Genomic DNA, 10,949 nt, shown 5'->3' with positions numbered 1-10,949 from the left:
TTTTTAGGTGTTACTGCCTCTTCTGATGTGACTCCTATGGGGAAATTTCACTGTTTATACAGAGAGTGTAAACAAATCTGTTGACCTAACAAAACACTGGTTTTCATTCCTCACACCTTCCTCCCCCAGCCACGGTAAATAGCTTGACATTCAGGCTCAGGGGTTTTGGTGTGAGTCAGAGGTTCAAATCCTGGCTCTGCTATTCATAGCTGGGTGTCTTAGGACAAGCTTACTACCCCCTCTAAGTCCCAGTTTCCACACTTACATGATGAGGATAATGGTCAGGTCTGTCTTGAAGGGCAGCTGTACAAATATAAGGAGATAATGCAGGTAACTGCCACAGTGCAGCTCCTGGCACACAAAAAGGGCTCCAGAACTGTTGGGGTGGAGTGGGATGGCCGTTTGTCGTTGATTTATCTAGATAAAGGCTCACACTTACGAACACCTGTTCTCCAGGGTAGGCACCAAAACCTCAGACCCTAAAGTGACAACATCACGAGAAATGCTTGTACAAAATAGCTCTGGGTAAGGAAATGCAACAAAACCTGAAAGAAGAACTGAGGATGCCAGAAATACCCACTTTGAAAACTCTGACAGGCTCAAGTGATTGCAAGAGGAAGATGGCACATTACGATACGGACTCCCTGAATTGGCCACGGGCGCTACCTGGTAATTCCAGATACTAAAATGGTCTGTCCTCAATCTGATTTTGCCCAAATGTCCTCAGAAGAACACTTGAGAATGTGATCTTTTCTATCTGATGGAAGAAATGGGGAGACAGATGGTGGCTGGAAGTAATTGTAGGAAGGACCTGAGATAGGACAGCATTAGGAAGAACACACCTTAGGAAGTGTGAGAAAGTTATTCATTACCCTCCTTTCCTCTCATCCTCCCTTTCACCAATCTCTCCCCCAATGCCATGGCCTAGAGCACTGGACAGTCTTCAAACTTGACCAGAAATGATACCATTGTAATGTAACATAATGATGTATTATTTTGTTATTACTTATAGTAGCTAGTACTAGACCTCATCTTCCACGAGGTCTGTCTTTGTTGGGAAAAGGCCTGGGTCAGTCCACTCAGAGAAGGGGAATACCTACAGGGTCACAGATGTTGGCTGGTACCATGGCTTCTTCAAAATTATCCTGCATGGGGTAAGATGCCTGTGACACTCCTGGAGTGGAAGAGGAAGAAGAGTCAGGAGAGAAGAGGAAATTGGAAGAGAGAGAGAAGAAAGAAGAGTCAGTGAAATGATGGGAGGCTGGGTAGCAATGGAGGAGACAGCTCCTCAAATTCTCACGAATACCACTAAACCCATGAACACTTACTGAGTTCAGAGGTTACAAAACAGAATACATATGCAGAATCAGGAGCTAGAGAGGCAATGTGATTAAACATACAGGTACCTACTAAAGGCTCAAAATGTCATGAGCAGGTATGGAAAGGTCAAAAAGACCTAGAGAAAATGAGAATGTATGAAAGTGGCATGCCAAGCTGAGGGAACTGCCTAGGTTCATGCATACCTGCAACCATGCACACCATCACTCATGCATCATTATTGGTTGAACTCCTATTGTGTGCCAGGCACCGCACTAGGCTGTGGAACACCATGGTGACAAAACCAGAGTTCTTGCTCTCCTGGTGTTTGCACACTAGTGGGAGAGGCAGACATTGATCAAGTAATTGCACAAGGGACTTCCTTGGTGGTCCAATGGTTAAGGATCCACCTTCCAATGCAGGGGATGCAGGTTCAATCCCTAGTCAGGGAAGTAACATGCCACATGCCACAGGGCAACTAAGTCCGCACGCCACACTACTAAGCCCATGCACTGCAACTACTGCGCCCATGCACCACAACTAGAGATTCTGCATGCCGCAACTACAGAACCCACGTGCTCTGGAGCCCGCATGCCACAACCAGAGAGAAGCCTGTGCGCCACCCACGTGCCACAGCTAGAGAGAAGCCCACGCGCCACAACAAAGATCCTGCATGCTGCAACTAAGACCCGACACAGCCACAAATGAATAAATATTTTTAAAAAAGAATCCTCAGAACAAGCTTTTAAAAAAATTGCACAAACATTGGTAAAATTATGATCGTGAGGAGTGCTATATAGGAGGAGCACATGATACTATGAGAGAATATAACAGAGAGATTGGCCCAGCCAGAGAGATCATAGAAGCTTCCCTGAATAAGTGATCTTATTGATCTTACTGATCTGAGCATTGCGTGATGAGATGTTAACTGGGTGAAGAAAGGGGCGGAAAGCAGCCCAGGAAGAAGAATATGTGTACAGGCCCTGGGGTGGCAGGTTTGAAGACTGAGAGAAGGCAAAGTGTGGCTAGGGAAAAGAGACCCCGGGGAGAATCAGCAGCATGACGCTGGAAGGCAGGGAAGGTACAGGCTCCTCGGAGACTGCGGACCATGTGATGGTGTCAGTCTTTATCTTAAGGGCAGGAGGAAGTCATCATAGGGAAGTTGACAGGAACCCCAAGAAAGTCTGAAAATGGCAAATGAGACCCCTGTTTACACTTTATTTCCACTTTCCTCGGCATCTCTACTGACTACCAATCAATGACAGCTTGTGTAATAGCATGCCCAAAATCAGAAAAGTAAACATTTAATTAACTTTGTTAACCTAGTGATTTCATTTAAATAATTAGTATTTTTAAATGAATTTTCCATCAACATACAAAAAAACTCTCAATTCTGAACCACCATCAAAACACAAATGCCCAGTATGTAAATTCATAATTCAGTATTTAGTCTTCCATTACTTATAGAATACTGAATTAGGAATCAAACAGCCTGAGGGGTTTTTTTTGGTTTTTTTTTTTTGCGTTATGCGGGCCTCTCCCGTTGTGGCCTCTCCCGTTGTGGAGCACAGGCTCCGGACGCGCAGGCCTAGCAGCCATGGCTCACGGGCCCAGCCGCTCCGCGGCATGTGGGATCTTCCCAGACCGGGGCACGAACCCATGTCCCCTGCATCAGCAGGCGGACTCTCAACCACTGCGCCACCAGGGAAGCCCCCAGCCTGAGTTTTAATTCTGACTCTGGCACTTATTAGTCACAGGGCTTTGGGCTATTCCCCAAACCTCTCTGTCTCAACTTTCCTCATCTATAAAATAGGGTAATAACCCTTGCCCAACGTACCTCACAGGTTAAAGTGAGAGCCTTTTGTAACACCAAATAAAGAGATTATTATTAACCTTTCTCCAAATTGCAAAGGCAAATACACGACTTATTCAAATCAGATAACTTTTTCTTTTAACCTCACATATCAAACTGTTTTGCAATATTGTTACAAAATAATGCTTTATCTTTAAGGTCATTGCCCTCTAATACATTACAAAACTACTTGTGTACATAAAACCACCAAAATTCTTTGAAAAGTTTTTCCCTTATAGGTTATTACAAAATATTGAGTATAGTTCCCAATGCTATATAGTAGGTCCTTGTTGGTTATTTATTTTATATATAGTAGTGTGTATATGTTAATCCCAAACTCTTGATTTATCCCTCCCCCGTTTCCCCTTTGGTAACCGTAAGTTTGTTTTCCATGTCTGTGAGTCTATTTCTTTTTTTAATAAATTTATTTATTTATCTTTGGCTGCATTGGGTCTTCGTTGCCGTGCACGGGCTTTCTACAGTTGCAGTGAGGGGGGGCTACTCTTCGTTGAGGTGCACGGGCTTCTTGTTGCAATGGCTTCTCTTCTTGCAGAGCATGGGCTCTAGGCACACGGGCTTCAGTAGTTGTGGTGCACGGGCTTAGTTGCTCTGTGGCATGTGGGATCTTCCTGGACCAGGGTTCGAACTCATGTCCCCTGCACTGGCAGGCGGATTCTTAACCACTGTGCCACGAGGGAAGTCCCTGTGAGTCTATTTCTGATTCATTAGTATGATGATCTCTAGGTCCATCCACATTACTGTAAATGGCATTATTTCATTCTTTTCTTCGGCTGAGTAATATTCCATTTTATATATATATATATACCACATATTTTTTTTTTTGGCTGCATTGGGTCTTTGTTGCTGCATGTGGGCTTTCTCTAGTTGCAGCGAGTGGGGGCTACTCTTTGTTGTGGTGCATGGGCTTCTCACTGCAGTGGCTTCTCTTGTTGAGGAGCACGGGCTCTAGGCGTGCAGGCTTCAGTAGTTGTGGCACGTGGGCTCAGTAGTTGTGGTGCATGGGCTTAGTTGCTCCGTGGCACATGGGATCTTCCCAGACCAGTGCTCGAACCTGTGTCCCCTGCGTTGGCAGGCAGATTCTTAACTACTGCACCACCAGGGAAGTCCCAATGTACCACATATTCTTTATCCATTCATCTGTCGGTGGACATTTAGGTTGCTTCCATGTTTGCCTATTGTAAATAGTGCTGCATGTATCATTTATATTTACAAAAAAGAAAAAAAAGATAAACAAGAAACAAATAAATTTGCTTATCTATGGGGGTTGGGGGAAATTGAAGAGATGGAAAGGGGACAGGACCTGTCTGAATATAACTTTTATATAGTTTCATATTTTGAACCATGTTAAGCATTTCACATATTCAAAAAATAAATTAAATCAACAAGAATGGGTGGGTAGGAGGCCCTGAAAGTGAAAAAAATGAATTACCTTGATTATAACCACGTTAATAATACAATTACAAAGAAAAAAGAATTAATCCAAAAAATATCTGAACATAGTAACAAATTATTCTGACTATACACTTTCAGTGGGATATATTCCAAGGACAAAAAAAATCTCAAACATTACTTGGTAAGCTTGTTTTGGATAATGCTGGTGAAGTAATTCTGAAACTGTTTTGTGTATGTTATAGAAATGAGCAAATGAGTAAATATATTGATGTTTTGAGGAAGCAGGGAGTTCACTGTGGGAAAACAAAGAGACAAATATGGAATGGAGGTAGAATTCTATACTACTGGATGGGATATCAATTAGAGTATCATTATGAACTCATGGATTTTAAGAAGTGTTTCTAGTACTGTCCATTGAGAGGACCTAAAAGCAATTTCACCCCAGAGCAATGAGCACACATGGCACCCAGGGCTTGTTTTCTAAACACCATTCCCCAAACCCTTTGGGAAAATGCATAATTTCAAGGTAAGCCTGGAGCATTTTCTAGTGCCAGAAATTAAGGAAGTACTCAATACTGAGGAAGATATGTCAAAGAGATATAAGAACCCATTTAAGGGGCTGCCACTTGCCAAATTTGGGACAATATGAGCATCAAAGTGAATAATGACAGGAAGGGATTATAACACACTGAATAAAATAGAATCCATGAGTCTACACTGATTTTTTTTTAATTTTAAAGCAATTAGGAGGAGAAAGGAAAGCCTTCCTTTATAGAAGAATGCTAACTAATAAACATAAAAGAGATGATAGAAATAAAAGGTCACTATTTCACAACTACCGTATTAATATTTGATTTCAGGAGAGAATCATCAACGGATACTAAAACCATTGGGAGAAATATGGGGAAACAGGATCTTCACACAGTCCAAAATATCCCATCACAAGTCACTTATTAACTACAAAGGGAAAAAATGAATCTTTATAATGGAGAAATACAGTAGATAACACCTTAATCAAATAATCCAACTGATCATCATTAAAAGGACATATTCACATCATATATTCTCTGTTGTGACACACTCAGACGTGTGATATATCACCTATTAGTATTCCTGCCAAAAATGTTTACCCTAAGTCTAACCATGAGGAAACAATCAGACATCTGCAAAAGAATGCACTTGGACTCTTCAAAAATGTCAATATTATGAATAATAAAAAAAAGACTGTCAATCTGTGCTACATTAAAGAACAGAGACATGAAAATAAATACAATACAATGCATGATCCTTGCTCAAATCTAGAATACCAAAAAAAAAAAAAAATGTTAAAGGACATTACTGGGACAATTGCAGAAACTTAAATATGGACTGCATATTAGAAAGTAGTATTATGTCAATATTAAATGTCCTGAGTGCGATAATTGCACTGTGGTTACAGAGGAAAATATCCTCATTTTTAAAAGATACATGCTGAGAGTTTGGGGGCCTAGGTGTCTAGATATCTGCAACTAACTATCAAATGGTTCAGCTAAACAACACACATATGCACAAAGGGAGGAAAAGAGGGAGGAGGGAAAGGAAGAAAATGTGACAAAATGTTAAAATTGTTGAATTATGTAAATGGTATATAGATATCCATTGTACATTTCTTGCAAATTTTCTATAGGTTTTCTATTTTTCAAAATACAATATGGTTGGGGGAGAAAGGGAGCTTTTTATATGGTCACTGCAAGAAGACAGCATAGTTAGAGATACTTAGATAACCTGAGAACCAGTAAGTATTCTTTAGTTGGGTGAATCCTTGCCAAGAGTTCAAGCTCCAGCAGAAAGCCTCCGGAAGATATTGGAGACAGCCAAAGTTAGCAACAACAAAATTAACTAGTTAATACAGGACACCCAGTTAAATCTGAACTTCAGATAAACGAGCAATTTCTTTTTTAGTATAAGTATGTCCCAAGCATTTTATCTGGCAGCCCCACTCAGAGAAGCACTGTGGTCTGTTCCATGCCCAGGGGATAAAGTACAACAGTTCAAGAACACTAGAACCATTCAAGATTAGAGCCATTGGTAATTTTTATTTACTATTTTTATTTAATCAAAGTCTACTCCATTTTCTGTAATGAAGACTACTCTTCAACCTATATTTTCTCCTTACATATGGTTGGTACAGCCCTAATTTAGGCTTCATTTTCTCTCTGCATTGCGAAGCTTTCCCCCACTTCCACCACCTTTGACTTCTAAATACTACTTTCCCATCCTCTTCACTACCTTTCTCCCTTCTCAATTTCTACCTGTTTGGCTCAGGAGAGAATAGTTTCAAAGCAATAGATGATACTTAGCTGAGACTGCTTCTGGAAATTTGAGTCACTGTGTTAACCCCACCCAATGTCATTAGTTAAATGCCTTGACCTAGGCTGGTTGGGGATCCTCCCCTCCCAATGGAACCCCTGGATGTCTTGACATAGCATTTTTGGTACATTTGGCATCCATCAGGCCAGAGCAGCTCAGAGAAAAGTTTTATATACTACACTCTCTGAAATTCTCTTTTATCAGAAATGCAAATCAAAACTGCAATGAGGTCACCTCACACTGGTCAGAATGGCCACCATCAAAAAATCTACAAACAACAAATGCTGGAGAGGGTGTGGAGAAAAGGGAACCCTCTTGCACTATTGGTGGGAATGTAAATTCGTACAGCCACTATGGAGAACAGTATGGAGGTTCCTTAAAAAACTACAAATAGAACTACCATATGACCCAGCAATCCCAATACTGGGCATATACCCTGAGAAAACCATAATTCAAAGAGTCATGTACCACAATGTTCATTGCAGCTCTATTTACAATAGCCAGGACATGGAAGCAACCTAAGTGGCCACTGACAGATGAATGGATAAAGAAGATGTGGCACATATATACAATGGAATATTACTCAGCCATAAAACGAAATGAAATTGAGTTATTTGTAGTGAGGTGGATGGACCTAGAGTCTGTCATACAGAGTGAAGTAAGTCAGAAAGAGAAAAACAAATACCGTATGCTAACACATACACATGGAATCTAAAAAAAATGGTTCTGATAAACCTATGGGCAGGACAGGAATAAAGATGCAGACATAAAGAATGGACTTGAGGACACAGGGACAGGGAAGGGTAAACTGAGACAAAGTGAGAGAGTGGCACTGACATATATACACTACTAAATGTAAAACAGATAGTGGGAAGCTAGTGCATTGCACAGGGAGATCAGCTCGGTGCTTTTTGACCACCTAGAGGGGTGGGATAGGGATGGTGGGAGGGAGGCGCAAGAGGGAGGCGATATGGGAATATATGTGTATACATATAGCTGATTCACAATGAAACTAACACAACACTGTAAAGCAATTATACTCCAATAAAGATGTTTAAAAAAAATTCCCTCTTATCACTGAAGCTCCTCCTTTTTTGGTCTTATCAGCTTCTCTTATTTTTCTTAATGTCTAAATGCTGGACAGCCTCAGTGTTTAATTCTGGGCATTATCTCTTCTCTCCCTTGGGTCCAGTGCTTCCCGAAGTTCAATCATATGTATATCGTCTTCATGATTTTTGACATCTCTCAATAATTATTACTAGTTTTCTTTAAATGGATATGGGGTTTTTTTGCAGTACGCGGGCCTCTCACTGTTGTGGAGCACAGGCTCCGGACGCGCAGGCTCAGCGGCCATGGCTCACAGGCCCAGCCGCTCCGCGGCATGTGGGATCTTCCTGGACCGGGGCACGAACCCGTGTCCCCTGCATCGGCAGGTGGTCTCTCAACCACTGTGCCACCAGGGAAGCCCGGATATGTTTTAATTTATATCTTTTTAATTAATTTTTATTGGAGTACAGTTGCTTTACAATGTTGTGTTAGCTTCTACTGCACAGCAAAATGAATCAGCCATACGTATACATATATCCCCTCCATTTAGGACACTACAGTGCATTAAGTAGAGTTCTCTGTGTTATCCTAATTTATATATTTTAAAAGAAGATTTTATACCACAACTATAAAGAGGAATTTAATATCATAAATAGAAGATAAATCTAAAAATAAAACCTCAAAATATATAAAATGTAATTTTTTACTTAGATTTAAAATAATCAATAAAACAAATTATTAACATATAAACAAATTATTAAAATGCACACCCCAAAATAAATTACTCACGAGAATAACTGAGCTTTTCAGGATCAGTCAGGAATAGTGACTGGATGTTTGGCATCACGTTCCCTGTCTTGGGCTTACAGTTAGAAACTGAATATCAGGAGGGAAGGTAATTTGCTGAAGATCAAAACAAAGTAGAGGCAGAGCTGGATCTATAGCCTGAGACTAATGAACCGCAGTTGCAGAGAGTGGTCTCAAAAATAGAATTCAGAAAGGAACACCAGCTCCTGACGGTGTGAGGGCTCAGTCAGGGGACAGGAGCTTGGTGCATGGTAGAGTAAAAAGAATATAAACACTGAAGTCTACAAGGCTGTGGTCACGTTGTGAATAGGCCGGTAAAGCCATGTTACCATAAGCCTATGACTACTCTTTGAACCTCGGTTTTCTGACTAACTCACAAATTGTAGAACTGCGAGAAGACAATCAGACACAAGTACTGAGTGCTCAGCCCAGTGGTTACACAATCAGTAGAAGTTTCCTTCCTTCCTCTCCCATCTTTGTATCACCAACACTGCCACAGACCTACCCACCACTAGCTATTATCTCCTTTTGAAGGAGATATGGATTTTTTTTCTTCTGAATAATCCAGTCCTGATTTCTCTCCATCACTGCCCTGTGTCCAGTGCTGGGAGAAAGGACTTCATCTGTGCTGGGCTGCTTGGCAAGCAGAGAGGCAGCAGCTTCCTAGTGTCTTTTGGGGGTTGGGTCTGTAAAGATGAAGATGGCCTAGAGATGACTTCTAAAAGCCTCAGGTAACCCTCAGCTTTCAGTTGCAATGGAAGGGCTGCAGGTTTTAGGGGGTAGCACATGAGCCCAGGGATATTCTCAGGTTCCTGATCCAGTGGATACTCAAAGGCCTCTTGGGAAGTTCGACCCCAGGAAAGCCGTGGGGGGCAGGGCTGTGGGGAACCTAAAAAAGTCTAGAGTGCAGCATTTGATAATTGTGAAGATGAGAAGCAGGCAACGGGACCTAAGAAATAGCTGGGAGTTGGGTATTCAGTTTCCATGGGAAAAGGGGCAGCTGAAACTTGGAAGTAGGGAGAGGAAGGAAAGATGGGGCTGCTAGTCTCCGTGGCAACAGGGAGGGGAGCAGAACTTTCCATCACTCAGAGAGTAAGATTAGTTGAGGGAAAAGTTTGAAACATGTGGCCCATCCCCAGACTGGAACATGGGGGAAGTAGACTACCGAAGAGAAACATGGGATGATTTCAGGAGTGTGAAAGTAACAGCAGGACACAGTCAAGCAGAGAACTGAAATTGGCACTTTCAGGTATACTTGAGATTCCTTGTGTTCTTGAAAAGAATCCAGATGTTTCTGGATTCTTTATTTTTATTTTTTTTTTTTTTTGCGGTACGCAGGCCTCGCACTGTTGTGGCCTCTCCCGTTGCGGAGCACAGGCTCCGGACGCGCAGGCTCAGCGGCCATGGCTCACGGGCCCAGCCGCTCCGCGGCATGTGGGATCTTCCCGGATCGGGGCACGAACCCGTGTTCCCTGCATCGTCAGGTGGTCTCTCAACCACTGCGCCACCAGGGAAGCCCCTCTGGATTCTTTTTGATGCCAAGGAAGACAGACAGCAAAGTAGCCAGGAGATTGCCAACTGGGGGGAAGTAGTGGACCACCCACAATGAAAATCTCCTGGGAGTTGCAGCTAGATCCCAAGAGGGATGCATGATGCCATCACATGTAGTAGGATGGGTCCAAGCTGGCAACAGCGAACCACTGGAGATGGACTAAGCTGACAGAACTAACCACGAGTCCATGAGTCTCAGACCTCAGCATCAGATATCCAGCAACAAGGCAAAGAACTGAGCCTAGAAAGACCAAAGAAGCAAGAGGACCCCCTCAAAGAGCCTGTGGATGTGTATCTAGGCACACTTCTTTCCAATCATATGACTCCAGATCATCACATCTCCAGATAGCATGCAAAGGAAGTGGAGAAGGAAATCTGAACAATAGGGTGTATACCCAAGAGACCAAACCATCAAAGATATGATTTAAATTAGCAAAAACTTGAGATATGTTAACTGGCAAGTTAAATTTTTTTTCCCATAGTTCCCAGAGGGAAGTAGAGCCCCAGAGTAACATTAGCTCAAATTTAGGAGGAAAAAAAGTACATTCATCTAAGTGAAGTCTTAAATTTTCAATTTCAGGACATTTTTTACCTTTACCATATTTTTCAACAC

This window comes from Pseudorca crassidens, chromosome 7, assembly GCF_039906515.1.
Source record: "Pseudorca crassidens isolate mPseCra1 chromosome 7, mPseCra1.hap1, whole genome shotgun sequence".
Taxonomy (NCBI): domain Eukaryota; kingdom Metazoa; phylum Chordata; class Mammalia; order Artiodactyla; family Delphinidae; genus Pseudorca; species Pseudorca crassidens.
The sequence above is the reverse complement of the archived record's forward strand: the minus strand, read 5'-3'. Positions refer to the sequence as shown.